Below are 24,211 nucleotides of genomic sequence, written 5' to 3'. Positions count from 1 at the left end.
AAGTCAAGGAACAACACGTCCACCGCTTTCCCCTCATCCACAGAGCCAGTTATCTCGTCACAGAAGGCAATTAGATTAGTCAGGCATGACTTGCCCTTGGTGAATCCATACTGACTGTTCCTGATCACTTTCCTCTCCTCTAAGTGCTTCAGAATTGATTCCTTGATTACCTGCTCCATGATTTTTCCAGGGATTGAGGTGAGGCTGACTGGCCTGTAGTTCCCAGGATCCTCCTTCTTCCCTTTTTTAAAGATAGGCACTACATTAGCCTTTTTCCAGTCGTCCAGGACTTCCCCGGATCGCCATGAGTTTTCAAAGATAATGGCCAATGGCTCTGCAATCACATCCGCCAACTCCTTTAGCACTCTCGGATGCAGCGTATCCGGCCCCATGCATTTGTGCACGTCCAGCTTTTCTAAACAGTCCTGAACCACTTCTTTCTCCACAGAGGGCTGGTCACCTCCTCCCCATGCTGTGCTGCCCAGTGCAGCAATCTGGGAGCTGACCTTGTTCGTGAAGACAGAGGCAAAAAAAGCATTGAGTACATTAGCTTTTTCCACATCCTCTGTCACTAGGTTGCCTCCCTCATTCAGTAAGGGGCCCACACTTTCCTTGACTTTCTTCTTGTTGCTAACATACCTGAAGAAACCCTTCTTGTTACTCTTAACATCTCTTGCTAGCTGCAACTCCAGGTGTGATTTGGCCTTCCTGATTTCACTCCTGCATCCCCGAGCAATATTTTTATACTCTTCCCTGGTCATTTGTCCAATCTTCCACTTCTTGTAAGCTTCTTTTTTGTGTTCAAGATCAGCAAGGATTTCACTGTTAAGCCAAGCTGGTCGCCTGCCATATTAACTATTCTTTCTACACATTGGGATGGTTTGTCCCTGTAACCTCAATAAGGATTCTTTAAAATACAGCCAGCACTCCTGGACTCCTTTCCCCGTCATGTTATTCTCCCAGGGGATCCTGCCCATCAGTTCCCTGAGGGAATCAAAGTCTGCTTTTCTGAAGTCCAGGGTCCGTATTCTGCTGCTCTCCTTTCTTCCCTGTGTCAGGATCCTGAACTCGACCATCTCATGGTCACTGCCTCCCAGGTTCCCATCCGCTTTTGCTTCCCCTACTAATTCTTCCCGGTTTCTGAGCAGCAGGTCAAGAAGAGCTCTGCCCCTAGTTGGTTCCTCCAGCACTTGCACCAGGAAATTGTCCCCTACACTTTCCAAAAACTTCCTGGATTGTCTGTGCACCGCTGTATTGATCTCCCAGCAGATATTGGGGTGACTGAAGTCTCCCATGAGAACCAGGGCCTGCGATCTAGTAACTTCTGTGAGTTGCCGGAAGAAAGCCTCCTTCACCTCATCTCCCTGGTCCGGTGGTCAATAGCAGACTCCTGTGTAAACCTTTTCCCTAATTCACCTCAAAAAAACTTTTTCTCCAGCCTGCCAGGCAGGACTGAGTTCACTTCAGAGCTTGGATCATGCTGTTTGAGAATGGCCAGCAGGTGGCTCTCTACAGCAACATTAGCTTCACCCACGCTTCCTTCTCTAGGCGCTAACCGCATCAACTCTGCTGAGGCTGGGGCTCTCAGCTTACTGTGGGGTGAGGGACTGAAGATCCCTTCTTGCCATCATGCTGAAGGATTTAGCTAGCTTTGCATCACTGCTTAGCCAGGGTGGGTTGGTAGTCTAATCTGGTTCCCTATAGTCCATCCCACAAAGCTGAGTTGGCAGTTGACAGTCATTCCTCAAAAATAAAAGGAGGACTTGTGGCACCTTAGAGACTAACCAATTTATTTGAGCATAAGCTTTTGTGAGCTACAGCTCACTTCATCGGATGCATACTGTGGAAAGTGTAGAAGATCTTTTTATATACACACAAAGCATGAAAAAATACCTCCTCCCACCCCACTCTCCTGCTGGTAATAGCTTATCTAAAGTGACCACTCTCCTTAGAATGTGTATGATAATCAAGGTGGGCCATTTCCAGCACAAATCCAGGGTTTAACAAGAACGTCTGCGGGGGGGGGGGTAGGAAAAAACAAGGGGAAATAGGTTACCTTGCATAATGACTTAGCCACTCCCAGTCTCTATTCAAGCCTAAGTTAATTGTATCCAATTTGCAAATGAATTCCAATTCAACAGTTTCTCGCTGGAGTCTGGATTTGAAGTTTTTTTGTTGTAATATAGCAACTTTCATGTCTGTAATCGCGTGACCAGAGAGATTGAAGTGTTCTCCGACTGGTTTATGAATGCCAGTCCTTGCCTACAGACAGCCCCCCAATCTGAAGCAAATACTCACCAGCAACCACATACCACACAACAGAACCACTAACCCAGAAACCTATCCTTGCAACAAAGCCCGTTGCCAACTGTGCCCACATATCTATTCAGGGGACACCATCACAGGGCCTAATAACATCAGCCACACCATCAGAGGCTCGTTCACCTGCACATCCACCAATGTGATATATGCCATCATGTGCCAGCAATGCCCCTCTGCCATGTACATTGGTCAAACTGGACAGTCTCTGCGTAAAAGAATAAATGGATACAAATCAGATGTCAAGAATTATAACATTCATAAACCAGTCAGAGAACACTTCAATCTCTCTGGTCACGCGATTACAGACATGAAAGTTGCTATATTACAACAAAAAAACTTCAAATCCAGACTCCAGCGAGAAACTGTTGAATTGGAATTCATTTGCAAATTGGATACAATTAACTTAGGCTTGAATAGAGACTGGGAGTGGCTAAGTCATTATGCAAGGTAACCTATTTCCCCTTGTTTTTTCCTACCCCCCCCCCCCCCGCAGACGTTCTTGTTAAACCCTGGATTTGTGCTGGAAATGGCCCACCTTGATTATCATACACATTGTAAGAAGAGTGGTCACTTTAGATAAGCTATTACCAGCAGGAGAGTGGGGTGGGAGGAGGTATTTTTTCATGCTTTTTGTGTATATAAAAAGATCTTCTACACTTTCCACAGTATGCATCCGATGAAGTGAGTTGTAGCTCACGAAAGCTCATGCTCAAATAAATTGGTTAGTCTCTAAGGTGCCACAAGTACTCCTTTTCTTTTTGCGAATACAGACTAACACGGCTGTTACTCTGAAACCAGTCATTCCTCACTAGATCTTGGTTGGGCTGGTTGTCAGGGAACCACAGCCTGATGTTTCTGGCTGCTTGGCCAGAGGAAGAACACTTTTAGTCTTTATTAACAACAAAGCTAACTGGTGGTGCTAGGACATCCTAAACATCCCAAGGAAGGAACATGGAGGTGGAAATAGAACAAGATGTATCGTCTTTCAATCATACCCTTGTGTGGGTTGGTGGAAGCTGATTTTTAATTACTTTTTTTATTTTGAGTCTGGGAGTTGACCCATAAACCTACATTACACATATTTCCATGTGCTTTGTCTATGGAGCTACTTAACAGAGCAACAGCAGCTCCTAGTAGTCCCTAACTGGTAGGTGTACACAGTATAAACGTTTATTATGGATACACTGGCAAAAGCATAAATGAGTAAGACTATAAACTTCAGACTCAGTATTGTTTTTATAATGTTGGCTCTGTGCCAGAGGTTTACGGGAGGAAGAATGTTTTTGTGATTAAGCTGCTGATTAAGGAGAGCTGGGTTCAATTCCCAGCTCTGACATCCAGTATGACCTTGGATAAAACAGTTAATCTCTCTGTGTCCCTGTTCCCCATTTCAGTGTCCTACATCTATAGAAACTTTCTGTTTCTATTCTCTCTTCATTTTAATCACAACCTGCCCCAGCTTGGATGGAAAGGCACTCAAGTGTTTGTGCACAAAGTTACTGGGCTGTGGGATTAATGTCTAACCTGAATAAGACTTTTCCATAATGGCAGTTGTATAATTCATCATTTCTGACCTAAATAATTTCACTAATAAAAATGAGAACATCAAGTCTGTGTGGGATAAAGATCAATTTGGATCTTGGGACATTGGGTGCCTTCCTTTTAAAGTGAATTTACTACTGGTGAAACAGGCCAAATTGTCAGGTCTGGAAACTAAAACTTTTCAACATTGGAACAGGTTTATCTCAAATTTCCTCCTATCTGTAATGGTGCTTGCTGAACTGAATAAGGGCCTAGCAATGGAATAGCAGGGGGTGCTACATAAGAGGACTGAGGTGCATTGACAGAGCTGCGGTAGGACAAGTTTAGAACAGGATGGGCTGTTGTAGCTCAGGGAGGAGGTGCATGGGCAGAGCTGTGTGGGAAAGCTTGTACAGTGCCTGTCTTCACTATGCATGGTTCTACATACTGCCAGCTCTCCTTGTGCAAGTACGCTCATCCTCTCCTCCCTTTTATTTTCTCATAGTTGTTCATTATATAGCAGGGACCCCAAAACCCATTTCCAAGGACAATGGTTGATCTCTGCTGTTTCATGTGCCACGTAATACGAGCTGTTCAATATGAGAGAACTCCATGTTTCAAAAACTAAACTAGGTCTTTATTAAGGGGACTATTTACAGAGTTGCCATAACTGCGGCTAGCTTTCCAGCCATGTGCACACAGACTGGCTTCTTGGTGCCTCCTTCAAATTTTTCCCTCCTGCAACCTGTGCTCCTCCTCCAAGTTCCATGCAGGTTGCTACAGCTGCCCTAGAGAGAGGAGTACTTGGAACTCATCATTTAGAACTTAATGAGCTATGGAATCCCAAGTCTCTGAAGGGTCTGCTGTATTTGGGAAGTGGGGCAAGGCAAATCAATTATCTCACCCTCCCAAAACAAAATTTTGAAATATTTTGAGAAATCTGTAGAACTTCCTGAAAAGTTCTAGGGCTGTGGTGAAACCTCAAATTTTTCTATGTTCTCCCTTTCCTTCACTTACGCCATCTGATTACTATACATATAGATTTCAGAGTAGCAGCCGTGTTAGTCTGTATCTGCAAAATGAAAAGGAGTACTTGTGGCACCTTAGAGACTAACAAATTTATTTGAGCATAAGCTTTCGTGAGCTGTAGCTCACGAAAGCTTATACATATAGAGATGCACCCAAAGCCCACTGCAATCAGTGGCTGAGTTTTCCTTTGACTTCAGCTGGCTTTGCATCAGGTCCTATGCCCTGATCAGGTCAGACATGCTGCTCTAGGACTAGCTCCACCTCTCTGCCGGCATCTCCAGCAGGGATGGATTGCTGACCAGGCTCATCTCTCATTGGAGAGGATTTTCTTTGTAAGTACAAAGCTGTCACTTTGATAATTTATGCAGGTGCTGAACAACTCCAGGGGGCCTCTTCTGTTGTCTAATCAGTGCTGCATCTCCACTGCTCTGCTCACAATACCAAGTAGCTGCAAAAATAAAATCAAAGGAAAGGCAAAACTTCCTAGCTCCTTTTGTTGATTCTCCAGGGCGGTATGTTTGTGTTACTTTTAAGGTCCAAAGAACAAGGACAACCTGGCTTTGTCACAGAGAGATTCTGTCCTTAGATGTTATGCAAATGAGGATCTTCTAAAACCAACACTTTGGCCTTTGGCAGCTGCTCAGTGGGTGGATTGCAGTGTGTGTTGTATGTACATTTGTCTGGCTCTTTACCTTAGGTTTCTGTTTACTTCTCTTCCGGGATCCCCTTCCATCTTCCTGTTGATCCCGCCCAACCCCTCCCAATCTCAAAGCATAACTAATCTGCCTGAAAACAGACACACTTAATGAGGAGGATGCCGATATGTTTAGTACTGGATAATTGCAAAGCTCCCATTTGGGGCATTCTTGAGTACTTCACTTCTGTTTAATCACAGACAGAAGATTCTAAGCAGCAAGACGGCAGTAGACTGTAATAGCGTCACCGTCACAGGCCCTGTCTACATAGGAAAGGTGCATCAGTTTAATATGGGAATAGGGGGGTTAAAACAATATACTTAATCTGATGCAAACCCCTGTGTGGATACTCTGATTTTGGTTTAGCATAAACTTGTTCTCAGTCATCTTATGCTGAGCCGAAATAAGCATCTCTTAAACCAAAATAGTGTCCACACTGGGACTTATACTGGCTTAACTATGATGGTTTAAATTCATACTTTTAGGTTAAACCAGTAACAAGGCTTTGAAGCCAGCAACTTTCTCATTAGTGTCTCCCAAGCAACTGTTTGACACAGCTCTATCCTCAACTTTATTTTATACAGGGGAAAGCTGGACTATCCGTAACATTAGCTAATTTATCTGTGTCCTTCTGGGTTATCAGACACCTCTAATAACAGAATCCTTTGTCTTCCTCCAGCACCTTCCACTGGAGAAGCTCAAAATACTTTACAAACATTATCCAGTCCTTACAATGTCTCTAGGAGGTGAAGTAGTTACATTTTCCCATCTGATAAGCTGGGGAAAAGTAATGGATATGTAAGTGACTTTCCCAAAGTTACATGGTAGCTCACTGTCACAGTCAGGATCAGACTCTAAGATTATGTCTTTGCTGCAGAGATAACCTGGGTTCTTACTCCTGTGTTGCCCCAACCCCCTCCCGGCCACACACAAAATCATCTCACTGGATTTAATGGTGCTTTCAACCCTTGCTAGCTGGCCTGGCTGGGGCTATGAAATAGAGCCCGAGTGCCACTATCACTTGATCTTGTAACCCACCTACTTTGCAATGATAACGCAGGCTGAGCCTCTCGAGTACTGATGCCCTTCCCACAATGCTCTCTCTGTGCCCAGAAGGACAGACAAGTTCTTCCGCAATTCGGAGTAGCTCATGGTACCGCAGTGCTAAGAACCATAGGATGTGCCCCTAAACGCCCTAGCAACACATACAGGTGACTGCAGCACCAGTGAGGACACAGTGACTGAGGTAGGGCTTTGCAATGTGGCTGCTCACCCCACAGGTGCTAGTCACCTGGGTTCTGATCACCAGAGTTAACTCTGCAGTGAAGGCGTACCCTAAATCTGCTGCCTTCCAGACTGTTGCTTTTACCCTTGCTCTCTATCTGCTAGAGCAATGGTGGACTCATGGCACTGCAACCAACCCATGTCCAATACTCAAAAATTATTCCTTTCAGTGCTGAAGTAAAGTATTGTGCAATATCTAACCAACAGCTTGATGGCCGATAGCTTTGCTTTAAATTGCCGTTTGGGATGCTTTGGTTGCACACATGGTCTGTTGTTTCCTGAAACACTCCAGCCTACACGTGCTGCAGAGACAGTACAACCCAGAGGAAGGAATTCTTTACATTACTGGTACCCTCTTGCTGACTGGACAGAGGTGCATAGATTGGCTCCAAAGAAGTTCTCCTGTATTTTTTGACTTGAAAGATTATAGCTCTGATACACTATGGGGGGTGTGAAGTGTTAGTGTGGCGAAAGGGGAAGGAAAGTCTCAGGGCTACGGCAAACCCCACAGGGGAAAGGAGCATGTTGATAAAAGCTGGCAGTGCATAATCTGTGGTCCACTCAGCATAAACCTGCAGTAACCACTGCTCTGTTTTTTCCCTTCTCTTCCTTGCTCATGGCTACAAACTGGCAGCATGCCCTGACATTTTTAGTCAGGCATGCAGTTCAACACTTGCATGGAAAATGGCGTCCTCTGTGCGGAGTGACCTGGCATATATGGTGTGTGCAAGGTCACACTGTGCAGAGAATGCCATTTTGTAGAACAAAACATGCTCCTTGCATGTTGGAGCTTGACCAAATCATCCTTCAGGCACAGCCGGTGCGGGGCATGCAATGTGTGTGTGTTGCACACTCAGCCGATGCCACTGTAACACACACAAAGCCAGAGAGAGACAGTAAAACAATTGAGCTGGTGTAAATCCAGAGTAACTTCATTGAAGTCAATGGAATTGCTTAGGCTTTACATCACTGTGAGAGCAGAATTTGATCCATCCTCTTTTATTGGATGACTCCTGCTGTTCATAGCAGGTACAGCGTCCAGACAAAATGCAGGGAGGAAGGATGGCCGCATGGTTAAGGCACTGGACTGGGTTCAATTTCCAGCTCAGACACAGTGTTACTGCGTAGCCTGGGGCAAGTCACTGAAGCCTCCGGGGCATCTGTGGGGATAATTAGACTTCCAGTCCCCCACCTTTTGTCTTCTTACTCTTTAAGCTCTTTCAGGCAGGGATCTCTCTTCCGATGTGTACGTACAGCACCTAGCGCAACAGGGCCCTGATCGCACTTGGAGCCTCTAGGTGCTATCGTAATGGGAATAATTATTAATCTGGCATAGACTGGGTGTGTCCCAACAACCTCATTGATTCCAAAAGGACGTTAATGGATGATGACAGCACAGTGGAGCAAAAAAGATTGCTATTTATTTTAACTTGTTTTGCCTTTTCTGAACGGTACCACTTTGGGCTTCTACAGCATTCATGCTGGTATGCCACTGACCCTATTTCCCCTCTGCCTCCTGATATGGGGCATATATTTTGAAGCCCTCCGAAGAGTAAGGAATTTCAGAAGCCAGAGAGCAGCGTGCTATCGACAGGATCCAAAGAGATGAGTGGTTCCCAGATATCATCTCCTTCCATTCCATTTGCATTTGTGCCATTGCTATAAACAGAAACTTAACGGCAAAGTGGCTGTACACAAGGGGCCACACTCAGTCTTGGTGCCAGTTACATTTGTCCCCAGTCACACCTGAGATGAATGCACCCCACGCTCTCTATCCTCCACCTCCGAATCTGGTTAATTTGAATATTCCATCACAAAGGAGGCTCCCTGTCTCTTCTCTCACATTGGATTTTGCTGCTACTAGCAGAAGGCATTGAGGAGGAGAGGGAATAATATGGGGCAGTCACAGGTGCAGAAGCATAGAGGACTGACTATTGGGTCAACTAAGTGACACTTGCAATGCAGCCTAACCAGTAATCATATTTACCTTGCGCCTTTCATCCTGCAGCACTTTGCAAACTAGGTACGCAAAGAACCACTAATAGGCAGCCACCTCTAAGGCAGGGGATAGTGATGGAAATTTTAGCCACAGATATAGAGGAAATCCCTGGAAGGTTTTGAAGCCCACTTGATGAGCAGCTTCTCATGCTGATTGCAGAGGCCTTCCCAGTGACCAGAAAATGGTCCTTGCAGAGCCTCTGAGCTCAGCCGACACAGTAGGAACCAATGAGTTCCACACCTATCCTTAAGGAGTTTAGAAATATCCTAGAGACTTGAGGCCATGGCAGAGCTGCTGAGCTCTGTGTCTGTCCCTGCGCTACTTCTAAACTCTGGAGAGACATGCGCAGAACTGAGAAGTTCTGCTGAGGATAACCAGGAACTCAGTGCCATGGACTTCAGAGAGAGCCCCAGCGTTCTGATCTGGCAGTGATTCACACTCCCTTTGCACAGGTGTAAATGATGATACAAGGCAGTGGAAGGCCAGGTTCAGAGTGCTCATCTCAGGCAACAGGCTGTGACTTTAGTATTAGGGGCCAGGAGAAGGGCAGCTTCTCCAGGCTATCTGAACTACACTCACTAGCTGTGGGGACAGAATAGGCAGCTGTACTGCCAACCCCACAAAAGCCAAAGTCAGGAGTCAGGCCCTTGAGATAGGCTTAACAATCACGAGATTTTTAACAAGCGTGAAGTTCGGGTTTCTTGTATTTGCCTTCTGCTTTTTGAGCATGGACTCCCCCAAGCTCTCCTCCCATATTTTTGTTTTAAGTGAAAGCTGTGATTTTCCCATGACTCCAGGAGCTGGGCCTTTAAGGAAAAACACACCGAGATTTGTGATTAAAACCGTGGAAAATGGCAGCAAGAGGGTGGGAATGACCTCTGAGCTCCTCTGTATTCTGGGGTCTGCTCGAAGCCTGCCTAGCCTCCAGCATAAATCAGGCAACTTTTGGAAGCAGTCTTTTGGAACGTGAAGTTTTGAGACTTTACCAGCATACACACTTTGTGGTAACATGAGCGTTTAGCATGGTTCTTAGCATTTGTGCCAAAACAACAGGTCGGGGCACAGTCTTTCCAAGGAGGCTCATAGAGACGAAGCAAGACAACAAATGCCTCTGCATAATATTAAAACTACCATGGAGCTGGATTTGCAGAGCTGGATTGTTAAAGATACTGATGACATTGAATCTACTGCTAGTAACTGATTACTGGGTCAGAAAAGCAATCCAGTTACATGTCACTAAATAGTGCTGCCTCACACATATAACAGGTTAGTGGTTACTCCTAGGCCAGGTTTACACGACAAATTTCTGTCAGCTTAGCTCCAGGTGTGTGAAAAGGTGTGATCTGCAAGTGACATAGCTATGCCAGCAGAAGTCCCTAGTGTAGACACAGTATATGAGCAAAACTGCACTTTTGCTGGTATAGCTTATTTGCTCAGGAGGGATAGAATAAGCACTACTGGCAAAAGCTGAGTCCACACGAAGAGTGCTTTGGTCGCCTGGTATAGCTACACCAGCAAAGCCTTCCAAGTGTAGATGTAACACACAGGAGCAGGACACAGTATGTGTGGCTGTACTGCATGCTGTGACATTATCAGTGCTCACCCGCAGGACAGATGAAATCTGGGATTGCTCAAACATGCCATGAAAAGTAAATCCATGGTTGGTACCATTTTTAGGCAGGTCCACTTACATTTTATCAAGGTACCTTTTAAAGGGGAAAGACAGAAAGAAAAATATTCCCTACAATGCATTGCACCTTCTTGGAAGCAGCTCTGCAGCACCTTTTAAATGCATCAACTCACATCTTTGTTTAGGGCACCAATACATCTTGAGCTGGCCCTAACAATTCTGTGTGAGAGATTTTATGTCTCTGCTCCGGCCATGCTGGGGAGCTGTGCCTGGTGAAGCTATCACTTTTAGTTGGTGATGAAAGGCCTGTGCCGAAACCCACTGGAAATCAATGGGAATACTCCCGTTGACTGCAGTGGGTTTTGGATGACGCCCAAAGGTATGAAAGCTCTATAACAATAATGGGGTCTGTGTTATAGACAGCATGTCAGTAGCTGTTAGTTGGAGTTGCATAACTAAATTCCAGTTCCTCATGCTTCATGTTTATCACCAAAGCAATTCCAAGGGCTCATATTCCTTTTTTATTAGGTGCAGATATAACCCACTCTGTGAGAGCAAAGAAAAACACAGCCAACCTCCTGATTGTGCAAGGGCTTCATGCAATCAATAAAACCAAATGTCTGCCTCTAACTTGTCACAGCATGCAAGGATGGAAGGCAGTATTTACAGTAGCACCCCATGCTGTGGCCTGGGGACAAGAAACCAAATGGGGGGAAATAACTTACTAGAGAATAATCAACCCAGTGGAAAAAAAATCCTTGGTCATGTAAGCTTAGATACAGAGACAGTCGCCTGTCTTATAAGTAGAGCTTAATGAAAAATGCCAGGTTTTTTTTTTTTGCAAGAAAATGCAAAATATTATTTTTTCTAAATTTCCCACAAACATTTTTCAGGGATTATAGGGGGAAAATGAAACAGAAATATTTTTTTATTTTGAAAACCATTTTCAGTATATTTTGGGGGTAAAAAAATTACCAAAATATTGGTAAAAAATTTCAAAAACTGAAAGTTTTTTACCCAAAACCAAAAATTTTAATTGAAAAAATGTTTTTTCAAAATAACAGAAGGAAATTTTTTACCAAAATGGATATTTTCCCAAAACTTTTCATTCCAGTAAAAAAGCCAGTGTTTGTTTTTTAAAAGTTACAATGAGAAAAAATTCTTGATTGTAAGATTATAAAACCTTGGAAAGAAATCCTGCCTACTCCCCTTTGAACTGTGCAGAAAAGAAGCCTGGGGATGAAGGCTGGGTGTTGCAAGAGTCAAAACTACTTCACAGGTCCACCCTCACGAATATTCATCACCTGAATTTCTGTGATGTTGTCACAATGGTCCCTTGGGGACCACTGCCAGCTGATGTGGGGCTTCTCTAGCCTGTGTCAGGGCAGTGATCAGGGCAAATCTGGGCAAAGAATTAGGGAGCTCCCCAACCTGTTGTGCTGAGCAGATCTCAGCCACAGCAGCAAGTCTGACCTAGTATCATCCAACTGTGGCTTCAAGTTGAAACAATAGGATGGATGGACTGGCTTGAAAAAAATCAGAGCTAGAGTAATACTTTCTGGGGTTCACATCAGCTTGGATAGCTGTCCCACCACAACCACCAGCCTTGAGAGGTCTCAGCAGATCTCAGGAGCATCTCCAGAGAGACAAGCAGCAATGGGCTGTGGAACATGGCTGAATGCACACAGGTTGAAGAAAGCAGCCAGCCAGAGGCCAGGAGAGGGGGGTTAGAACCCGGACCCCTCTCTCCCCCTAGGGAGTATTAACAGCAGGCCAGTTTCTGCCCTTGTCTACACCTGCAACTCAGTGGGATTTGGGTGTGTGTAACCAAGGACAGAATTTGGATCGTAGGGAAGTGAATAGCATTGTATTTGGCTAGAGACATTAGGCTCTCTAGGGAGGGCATACAGAGCCAGAAAACTACCCATGTCCATCCTAAAAAGGGAGCACATTGATGAGGGACATGAGGGAGCAGCAGGGACCTGTTTGCAATTGGGGAAGCTAGAGAAAGGTATCAGGGGCGGGGGGAGTGGGAGAGCAGAAAGAAGGGAGAAGGCTGGGAAGCACAGAAAGAGCTCTTTTATGTCCTAGACCAGCGGTTCTTAAACTTTTGTACTTGTGACACCTTTCACATAGCAAGCCTGTGTGTGTGACCCCGCTTATAAATTAAAAATACTTTAAAACATATTTAACACCATTATAAATGTTGGAGGCAAAGCAGGGTTGGGGGTGGAGGCTGACAGCTCACAACCCCCCATGTAAGAACCTCGTGACCCCCTGAGGGGTCCCAACCCCCAGTTTGAGAACCCCTGTCCTAGACTGTGTGGTGCTCTCCCTATTAATGTAAGGAGAACATGGGCCAAACAAATACACATTTTGCTTCTACCTAGCAGCACAGAAACCAGAGTCTGCTCCTGTCTGCAGCAGGCAGCTCTCTGCTTTGTTCAGCATTCAGGCCTGGTCGACCCCGGGGGGAAGGGGCGAGCTAAGTTGGCCTAAGTTACGCAACTTCAGCTACGAAAATAGCGTAGCTGAAGTCGACGTACTTAGAGCTACTCACCACGGTGTCTTCACTGCGGTAGGTCGACTGCTGCTGCTCCCCCGTCGACTCCGCCTGCGCCTCTCGCTCTGGTGGAGTACCGCAGTCGACCGGAGATGGGGACCCCCGCTGGATTGATCGCTCCGAAAGTAAGTGTAGACATACCTTTCAGAGCCCTGCATTGCTGTCTGAATTCTCCCGCCATTTCCCACAACCTTACTTCACAACAGCAGCTACTCAGCTGCTTCCCACAGTGAGATCTCTGGGACAGAGGCTGTTTTCTTGTTCCCTGTCTGTCCCTAGCACAGTGGGGGCCTCACCCTTGGTTGGGGCCCCTAGAGATGCTACTGTCATACCAATAATGGGGCAGCAGGGTGATGACCATGGATTTGGCTGCATTCAGACACCTATCCAAGCCTAATGGAGCTGAACTGAATACACACACTGCCCAAAGGATGCTGCCCTCTTCTTCCAAAAAGCTCCGTTTTCAGATGGTGCAGGGAAAAAGGAAAGGGTGAGTGGGGCTTTAAGAAGAAAGGTCGCCAGTAAGAGGAGAGCTGCACTGCAGTGGGGAAAAGCGAGGGGTAACGTGAAGCTGGGATCTGTGGTAGGAAAGGAACGCGAAGAGAGACCCTGCAGTCGCCCAGACGGAGACATTGATCTGAACAACGTAGTCATTCAAAGCCAGTGGGGAAAGACGGAATTAGCGTGCCTCAGGTATTCCAGTGGCACAGCTCCATGAAACCAGATAAGCTCCACCACCAACTTCCACAGGGGCATAAACACACAGCAACCAGGCGCTGGGAAAGTTTAAGTGGCCCAGCTTCAAAAGGCTGTCCTCTTGATTAGTATTTACACACAGTAGAGCAGTGATGGGCAACCTGCGGCCTCAGCCTACCAGCCCCAAATGAAATGAGAGCCCCATTGTGACGGGCACTGCACAAACGCAGTATAGAGACAATCCCTGCCCTGAAGCTGTTTGCAGTCTAAATAGCAGGGCGGGTGGGAGGGAAGCGCAAAGGGCAGGGCGGGAGGGAAGCGCAAAGAGCTGAAGTGACTTGGCCAAGCAATTCAGGGCTCTGAATGCTGATCAGAGCAGAAAGCTGCCTGCTGCAGATAGGAGCAGACTCTGTACTGCCAAGTGGATGCAAACAGGTTGGTAAAATGAATCCCAGGTCTCCTGGTTCCCAGACCAGTGCACTAGCCATTGGACCCCTGATCAGAGCTGGAGGTAGGAATTGCATGGCCAGCAGGTGGGAGAATGCTGCATTAATCCTGCTGAGTACAGTGTTCTTCCTGCTGAGTATTGTTCTTAATGGGCTAGGCAGAAATTATCATAGCGAGACTAAAATATTCAGACCCATAAAGGTGAACATGAACAGCATCTTATTGGCTAGAGACGTTAGGCACTGGGGTGGGGAGGGGCACATATGAAGCCAGAAAACTACCCACGTCAACCATAACGATAGGGTAGGGAACCACTGGAGACAATGTTGTTACTTTCATTGTGCCCTGTGCCCAAGGGTCTCAAAGCACGTCCCAGACATTAAGGGCCAGATTTAGCCACAGCCCTGCACTGGGGGCAGCGTGGAGTGGCTCTGCCCCAGTGGGAGAGTCAGGGCATCAAGTGAGACGTGTAAGCCCCATGGCCCTGCCCCCTCCCAGCCTCCTGTGGGTTGACTGGCACCCCAGGGGTCACATTCAGGAAGCAGTCCCTGTGCTCAGTCTGGCCACACTCGGGGACAGATATTTACAACACCCTGTAATGTAACTTAGTGATGGTATTACACATGAGAAAATCCTGGCTTGCAATTGGCTGAGAAAAGTCATGTGAAGAAAGTCAGTTCCTATTGGGCAATAATACTGACCAACCACATTACATACACATAAAAGCTGTCTGCTGATACGCTGCAATGGAATCCGAGGGCAGCAATTCTTCCCCACTGCAGAAGTGACGATTATTTTTTTTCTGGACCTCTGACATCACTCCTTTCAAATGATCGTTTCCGTGGAGAGCCTCTCCTGGCAGTCTGTGCAGTCACTCCAGCCTGAACTGTAGCCCAGTTCTTTCAATGATGATGACAGCAGCATGCAGCAGTGTGTACACTGACTTTTTTTTCATAGAAATTCCACCCCTTCCCCACCCTGCCCCAGTCGAGTTAATGAATTGTGACAGTCACCTCTATGGATGTCAATATTTTCTTACAGCCTTTTCTGTGGATGGGGAAACAGGCAGACAGAAAGGTTAAGTGACTTGCCCAAGTCCAGTGACAGAAAGGGAAACTGAATCCTGGAATCTTGACCTAGGTGCTGCCACACCCCTGGCTTGAAGTGGTTTCCATTATATAACCGGTTTACACTTTGGTTCAATGGCTCTTCCCCACTATACACATTGTACCCTGAGTCTTGATTCCCTTTCCAGTGCTCTACCCACTAGACATGCTGCTGAACAGGAAGTGCACAAATCCTCTCGTAAGCGGATGATCACAAAGAGGCATGTTTTTCTTTCTTCCTCGTACCTATTGGAAGCAAACTTAAGCATGCACTTAATGGACACCTCCCCACCCATCACCATGCAGGGCAAATAACCATGAAAGAAGGGGCCCGAGGAGATAAATGAGCTGGAGTGAGAAATTAGGTGAAGTCTCCAAGGCTCTTAATAGCCAGTGTACTTTTATGAGTGCTGTGTTCATTTTCTGGGATGGGGAGAGATTTCTTGCTAATGTGAATAGCTGTAACTTATCGAAGTCTGCTCTTTGGTGGTCTCTGGGACAGAGTTCTGCTTTCGTCCCCAAAATTGGGAGCCAAATTAAGGCCTTGATTCAGAAAAGCATCCCAATTCAAGACAGGGCTTAAGCGTGTGGTTTACTTTTAAACATGAGCTTAAGTTCAAGTAGTGCACGTATCGGTTATGTCCTGAACTGGGATGGCCTTACGCTTGTGCTTAGGTGTTTCCCTGAATCAAGGCCTAAATCCACTAAACAAAATAGTTGGTTGAGCTCTGTTTATTGAATCAATTCTCTTTGAAGTTTTACATTGCAGACATTAGCTACACATGTAAAACCAGTAAAAAGAAAAGGAGTACTAGTGGCACCTTAGAGACTAACCAATTTATTTGAGCATAAGCTTTCGTGAGCTACAGCTCACTTCATCGGATGCATCATTGGTTAGTCTCTAAGGTGCCACTAGTACGCCTTTTCTTTTTGCGAATACAGACTAACACGGCTGCTACTCTGAAACCTGTTAAACCAGTGTGAAAGATGTGGAATTTTCTGGGGGGGGAGGAAATATTTCATGTGCGCAGTTACAGTGTATCCATTTATCTTCATGTGAATGTCACATGTAGCTCAGCTGGAATAATTAACAAGCCCATTGTTCTATACAGGAGATTACCAGTAACTAATGCTGAATAATCACCCTTGTTGTTGTCCAGCATGCTAATGAATCAATAACTAAGGGCTATTTTCTACCCAGCTCTATGAAAAAGAGTCTCAAGGCAATTTTTAGAGCTTTGTGTTTTTGGAGCCAGATCTTTGGCTGGTGTGAATGCACGTAACACCACGGATGTCAGTGGAACTGTGCCAATTTATACCAGCTGAGGGATCACCTGGGCCCTTTATTTTCATTTATGCTGCTGTTTATCAGCCCCTGTTAGAAGTTAGAAAGCGACATTTCTTTTATGGCCTGTTTGTTCAGTTCCACCAGTTGAACACTGATTCTCGTCCCAACGCCATATTTACAGCAGAGCTGGAACTGACATTATTTTTGAGTATCTGATAGCATGCTAGGTTCCTCAAGAGAACAAATAAAGAGACAATCCCTGAGCAGAGGAAAGTACAAGGTAAATTCACAGAAGACACAAAGAGCATGCCTACATTGCAATCCAAAGTGAGGTTGCAGCATGGGAAGACATCCCAGCGCTCACGTGGCTCAAACCAGCAGCGTAGATGCAGCACTGTGGGCCCATGGAGATGTACTCACATTGCTAGACTCTGCTGAAGCAGGTACATCTCCCAGTGCCGCAGTCACACCTCAGATTGCGGTGTAGACACACTCAAAGTGAGAGGCAAAACAAGTCAAAATTGGGGTAGGGAGAGGACACGGGTTAGGACTGTAGGACTGTGCGGTTATTCAGTAGAACCCTGATCCTGAAAGCTGGTCCACGCAAATGGACGCCTGGGCTCCGCCTGGACACAGGGCTCTGCATGTGGGCAGCCAGTTGCAGAATCACAATCTTGATGAGTCCATTAAGCGTTTTGTTCTGTTCTTGAGAACCAGCAACTGCCACTTATCTAGCACTTTGCTGCGTTCTGTTTAGGGACAGAGAGGCAAGTCAGCTTGGGAAAAATACGGACTGAGCTGACCCTTACCTCATGCACACGCAGTTCAACCAAACCTTCTTTCCAGTTCAGATTACTCACTTCCCTCTGCAGAGCTCCCAGCCCATGTAACTATATGCTAGGCTCAGATATTGAACCCAAGTCTCCCAAAGAGCTCGGGCTGTTGGATAACTGAAATCAGCTTCGCTCAGGATACTGTGGCTGTGTAACTGTGGAAACCAGTCTGTGATCAGTCGGGTTGTAATTTAATCTTTGACCTGTAGTACATTCCACTCAGCCAATGAGGTCATGAGGTCTCTTATGTGCCAAGGATCCTACAGTGGCATTTCTCCATGGAGACTGTGCTGCCAATGGATCACCATAGGTTGGGTGCAGACTGCCCCTTTTAAGAGTCTCCTGGCTACAGCACATCAACTGCCTTAAGCCAGTGGTTCTCAATCAGGAGTCCAGGGCCCCCTGGGGGGCCGTGAGCAGGTTTCAGGGGGGCCGCAAAGCAGGGCCAGCATTAGACTCACTGGGGGTCAGGGCAGAAAGCCGAAGCCCCACCGCATGGGGCTGGAGCCCAGGGCCCTGAGCCCTGCCACTCGAGAGCTGAAGCCGAAGCCTGAGCAACTTAGCTTCAAGGGGGCCCCCGTGGCATGGGGCCCCAGGCAATTGCCCTGTTTGCTACCCCCTAATGCCGGCCATGGGTTTTATTTGCAGAAAACCAGCTATTGTGGCACAGGTGGGCCGTGGAGTTTTTATAGCATGTTAGGGGGGCCTTGGAAAGAAAAAAATTGAGTACCCCTGCTTGAAGCAAAGCACCTCCAGACAGATGGCATCATTTGCCTAAGCCAGGCAGGTGGGAATGACTGGGCCCATCGTGCCCAGTGTTCTGTTACAGCGTAGAAACCTTTCTTCGGTTACAAACTGCTTTTGGTATCGAGTGATCACGGCTGACAGGCTGTCACTCCTTAAGTTAACTGTTTCATCAGCTGCTTAATCTGCAGCAGGCAAAGTGCTCAGCACTCTCAGAGCTTGGGCTCCATGATAAGACAGCACAACTACTTCTTGCTGTGAGCTCAGTTACAGGCTGTGAAATCCCCCTTCCATTTTGTAGGCATCAGTCTTAGTTCTTCCCTAGGCACAAGTAAATTAGTATGGCGTACAGACAACCGGGAAGGGGTGATTGAGGTGAGTCATGCTGCTGAATGTACTACTGGAAGGCACTCAGATGATCACAGTATAAGTACTTATACAGACTAGAATATTGCTGGTGTGTAATATCTCTTATGGCCTGATTCAAAGCCCACTGAAGTAAATAGAGGGGGTCTCTCTCCCCCTTAGTTTCAGTTATCTTAGGATCAGTCCCTTTCCCCCCTGGGTTCAGTGGATAACCCTTGAATGGGTACAGTATTATTTATTAAGCCTTGAAAACAGTTTAGATCAGTAGGAGGCTGCCGGCTAAGGCAACCACAAAGACAGCAATAAGCCTGTTGTGTAAACTACTAATTATGTTAAAGTACTTCCTTCCCAGCCTTTCTCTTGGGATTGCTAAGAATACAATGGATTTCCCTCAATGTCCTTTCATCTAGGTTCAGAACCGAAGCCAGTAAGCAGAGAAGCAGCTTTATTTATTCATGGTGCACACTAACATTTATTCAGCTGGCCGCCCTGTGCGTTGAATAAGTCAGGAACGTGATAGCTACCTGTCATTCTACCTGCTGTCTGGCTAGCCATGGTACTTTCTATAAATGCGGCCAGAGACCCTTCCAGAACTTGGGGCTGAGCAAAGGAGAGACTGTGTTTTACTTTTTAAGGGTGATGACCCTATATACCCATGATGACCTGGAGGTAAGCTCACCAACAGCTGGGTGCGACTCATTCACCCTCTGTTCATGCAAACTGGGTGAGGGATCATTCATCTGTTTGTGGCTCAGCCATGCTAGTTGACTCTGAAGGAGATGCTGACCATATACTGTTCACACACAAGGCACATACACAGGGCCAGGTTTGCTAGTATACTCTGGATGCCTGGTGATGCAAAGCAGCCAGATTGTACCAGTGATTCTGCCCATGGTATTCTCTTTTCCTATCCTTCTTGTTAAATGTAAACCTATGTGTAGGAATTCATACTAGGCAGACAGGATGAGCAGGTGGCCAACTTTACATTGCAGGAGAAAATGTAACTTTCAGAATTTCCTCACTTTTGAGTGTTTGATTTTACAACAGAAGCTGGGAATGAGCAACAGGAATGGATCATTTAGTGATTACCTGTTCTGTTCATTCCCTCTGAAGTACCTGGCACTGGCCACTGTCAGAAGACAAGATACTGGGCTAGATGGGCCTTTGGTCTGACCCAGTATGGCCATTCTTATGTTCTAACATTTAATGTTGCATTAACCTCAGGGTTTTTTGGTTTGTTTTTTGCATTATTATTATTTTATTATTGTTGTTATTTCATCAGTGAATGGGGTATGAGGATGGATGTGTGGGAGAAATTCCCCTTAGTGCTAATGGAATCAGCCTATTTAAACCCCATCAGATTGAGGGTAACTAAATGCAAAAAGAAAGAGGGTTAATGCAACGTTTGCCTCCTTTGTAAAGTGTTTTGAGATCTACTGATAAACAGTGATTTACAAAGAAGGTCCGTGTCATTATCCCCATTTCACAGGCAGGGAAACTGAGGCACAGTGCAGTAATGTGATTTTCCCAAGATGATCTAGCAGGCTGCTGGCCAAGCCATGAATAGCATCTAGGTCTCCCAAGTCTGAGTTCAATGCTCTATTTACTGGGGTACTGCACCTCTGACATCCTAAATGACATTTATAAAATATTGCCTATACAGGTCAATAAAGTGGGAGAGACTGATAGGTGTCCAACCACTGAGGGTTTTTCAGCAGAAAAGTAAGCACACAGAAGGCTTACCTCATTCATATAGAAGCAGTGTAGTCTAGCATGGGGCTGGGAGAGCGGACCCTGGGTTCCTATTCCCAGCTCCTGCCACAGACCTTCTGTGGGATGCCAGTACTTGTCATTTAGCCCCTCTGTGCCTCAGTTTCCCCATTAGTGACATGGGGATGGTAATGAAGCTGGACCTTTTTTCATTTCGACACTGATAACACATCTCATTCTCGGTTGCCTGTGGACCTGAAAGGGAAAAAAGCACTATTCCTTTGTGCTTCTTTTGGCTGAATCATTGAGAACATTAATTCTCTAAAGCTGTCTGTAGTAATTTTCCACCATGTGCAGCCATAGCTGATGGTAAGGGCAGATTTTCTCAGCCATTGGTTCCTATACTGTTGAATTTGGGATCCATCTGGACTTCCCACTGTACTTGGAAGCTCAGATAGCCACAGTTTCCAAGAACACTTCTTCCATCTGCCGCTAGCCAGGATGCTGCATCCTGTATTGACCTATATGACCTGGCCACTGTGAATCATGCCTTCCTGACCTCCATGCTAAATTATTGCAACTCACCGGGCCAGAGCCTCAGCTGGGGTAAATTGGTGTAGCTCCATCAGCTTCAAAGGCACTACACAGACTTGTACCAGCTGAAGAGCCTTAGGACTGAGCATGCCAACTTTTAAAAGGCTTTGTTTGGCTCAGAACACTGTCAGGAATGATATGGTCTAGTCCAGATCCCTGCCACTTTGTGTTACAATCCCATAAGATTGGACAAGTTAAGCAGAATCAGGCCAGTTAGTACTTGGATGGGAAACCACCACCGAAGCCCCAGGTACTGGTGATAATAATTGAATGGGTGGCATGCTGCAGTGTGTTAAAAAGGCACAGTGCTGCTGGAGGGGCTGTTTTTGGAAGAGACATAAAACTAAGGCCTTGCTCACTTAAGAATAATGCTTTGTATTTGTACATGTATCCTAACCCAGGAGCTCAAAATGGGACAGATTCTCAGCTGATATAAATCTGGAGGGGTTCCATTGGCCCCAGTGGAGCTTTGATCATTTACATCAACAAATGTACCTGGTGTGTGTGTGTATAAATAAAAGTGCATTTCCAAGGTTCTAAGCACCTAACATTCCCTGGCTGCTTCATAGTCATATAATTGAGGCCACTTCAGATTTATTTTATTTGCATTTTTAACTGTAATTCTTAACACAATTTTAATTTTTCTCCCCGCTTGTGAGCTTTGCAGAAGTGAACTGTTGGGAGGGATTTGAAGAAGGGAGGCTGGAGGCCTAGCACCCTGGGACTGGGAAATCACTCCATGCAGAGGGATATTTGGAGGAGCCTTGACAAATTACCTAGGGGAGTTTCATGTGCCCCTAGGCATGAGAGATGCCACATACACACCTCTGTGCAATATTGGGCCAGATCCAGAGCTGCTGTAAATCAGCAGAGCTGCCTTGAAGTCAATGATGGTATACCAGTTTACACCCGCTGAGAATATGGCCCACAGCCTAATGCTGCTTGCTTACTATTCACTGGAGCTGTGTGGAAAAGCTCTCAGTGTCGGTGAATTTGTAACAATTGCTTTTGGGGCAGCTTCACCAAAAAGCAAGGCACTTTTCACCTAAGTGTTGTGATTGACTTTTGTTTTTGAGAACAAATTTGTTTTACAGAGAATATGGTGCTTTGGGAGTGTTTGCCAAACCATTGGCTACTTATTTTCCATTTCCAGTTTTGGGCAGTAAAGCTATTTTAGAGCTGCCAGTGTCCCTATGGAGAGGCACAAAGCCAGTATTTTAACACCCACATGTTGATTACCTAATAACAAGTCTCAGTTCTGTGATGCGTTCACATGGTTGGTGGATATCTGTCTTAAGGGAAGTGGCCTTAGTACATGAGATGTTTAAAACATGTTATTTTCAACTTTCGGTTTAATTTTTATTTTGACCAACCTTCGGAGGAGACTAAAATATGATCAAGGTATTTACTGAAGGAGGCTTTTAGACTGAAATCTTTGCACCACGAAAACCTGCCCTCCCCTAGCCAAGCTCTGGGTACCTTCAACATACAGTTAAAAACAGAATTACATAGGAGTTACAAAACATAACAGGCCTGGTTCCCATTTGCACTATGGCCCCCTTACACTGTGTAATGGCACCTTAGTGCAAATGAGAATATGGTCCAACTAGTCCAATGCATCAGCACTTCTTTTTCCCACTCAAACATGTTATTTAGTCACCAGACACAAGTGACCAATAGAATAACCGGTGCACATTCTCCCCAGACAGAAATTAGACCACAAATAGTCAGTGAGTGGTGCAAATAGCACTGAATTATCTCCTCCCTTTATTTGTGTGTATTGGTCTTTGCAGCTAATCTAAATGATTAATGATTACTTTGTTCGACACTTTATCCACTAAGCTAAGTACTCAGCCCTTGAGCCAAGAAGGTCACTCACGGTGATACTATCCCAGGCTGAGGTCACTTTACAGTGACAAATCTCCAGGCAACCAGGCTGCAATGGAGGACACTCTAGAGAGACAACTTTCCCAGACACCCCATCTGTGACCACGATCACCTTACAGCTACTATAAGGTGGGTGCATAAATGGTTGAAAAATCATTCCCAGAGCGTAGTTATTAGTGGTTCACAGTCATGCTGGAAGGGCATAACAAGTGGGGTCTCTGAGGGATTGGTTCTGGGTCTGGTTCTGTTCAATATCTTCATCAGTGATTTAGATAATGGCATAGAGAGTACACTTATAAAGTTTGCAGACGATACCAAGCTGGAAGGGGTTGCAAGTGCTTTGGAGGATAGGATTAAAGTTCAAAATGATCTGGACAAATTGGAGCAATGGTCTGAAGTAAATAGGATGAAATTCAATAAGGACAAATGCAAAGTACTCCACTGAGAAAGGAACAATCAACTGCACACATACAAAATGGGAAATGACTGCCTAGGAAGGAGTACTGTGGAAAGGGATCTGGGGGTCATAGTGGATCACAAGCTAAATATGAGTCAATCGTGTAATGCCGTTACAAAAAAAGCAAATATCATTCTGGGATGTATTAGCAGGAGTATTGTAAGCAAGACACAAGAAGTAATTCTTCCAGTCTACTCCACGCTGATTAGGCCTCAACTGGAGTATTGTGTCCTGTTCTGGGTGCCACATTTCAGGAAAGATGTGGACAAAATGGAGAAAGTCCAGAGAAGAGCAACAAAAATGATTAAAGTGCTATAAAACATGACCTATGAGGAAAGATTGAAAAAACTGGGTTTGTTTAGTCTGGAGAAGAGAAGACTAAGAGGGGACATGATAACAGTTTTTAAGTACATAAAATGTTATTACAAGGAGGAGGGAGAAAAATTGTTCTTCTTAACCTCTGAGGATAGGACAAGAAGCAATGGGCTTAAATTGCAGCAAGGGAGGTTTAGGTTGGACATTAGGAAAAACTTCCTACCTGTCAGAGTGGTTAAGCACTGGAATAAATTGCCTCGGGAGGTTGTGGAATCTCCATCATTGGGGATTTTTAAGAGCGGGTTAGACAAACACCTGTCAGGGATGGTCTAGATAAGTCCTGCCATGAGTGCAAGGGACTGGACTAGATGACCTCTTGAGGTCCCTTCCAGTTCTATGATTCTATGATACAGTGAAAATATCTCAGGCAACCAAGAGGCAAAGGCAAGTTTGTAATCAAGTCTGAACAACTCATTGAATTGCTGCTGGAATGCTTTGATAGTCTACAAAAACCCAGACGAATTGCCAGCATTCCACAAGGTTGTGTAGTAATTTTGCAGCTGGAAAGCAAAATCAGAAAAGCCCTGTTCTGTTCAGTTCTGGCTTTATATCTGCACCCATCACATTGCACTCACAAAACTAACATTATGTATCTGTGGCCGGATCCTGCTAATGAAGTCAATGAGAATTCTACACACAGAAGGCTTTCCAGAGCACAACTAGAG

General features: G+C 45.5%; 1 protein-coding gene across 6 annotated transcripts in view; it reads right to left on the bottom strand.

Moving 5' to 3' along the window:
• EPS8L2 (EPS8 signaling adaptor L2) overlaps window positions 1-24,211 on the bottom strand; it is a 110,501-nt gene that overhangs the window by 52,018 nt on the left and 34,272 nt on the right. Inside the window, exon 1 of one of the 6 annotated variants that reach the window (XM_073347144.1) lies at window positions 171-280. The exons of the other annotated variants lie outside the window; for them this stretch is intronic. The gene's annotated coding sequence lies outside the window, so the exon portion shown is untranslated. Of the gene's footprint in view, window positions 1-170; window positions 281-24,211 lie in introns of those variants that run through there. 6 annotated transcript variants of the gene reach the window in all.

This window comes from Lepidochelys kempii, chromosome 6 (genome assembly GCF_965140265.1).
Source record: "Lepidochelys kempii isolate rLepKem1 chromosome 6, rLepKem1.hap2, whole genome shotgun sequence".
Lineage (NCBI taxonomy): Eukaryota > Metazoa > Chordata > Testudines > Cheloniidae > Lepidochelys > Lepidochelys kempii.
Note: the sequence above shows the minus strand (reverse complement) of the source record. Positions and strands in the feature narration are given on the sequence as shown.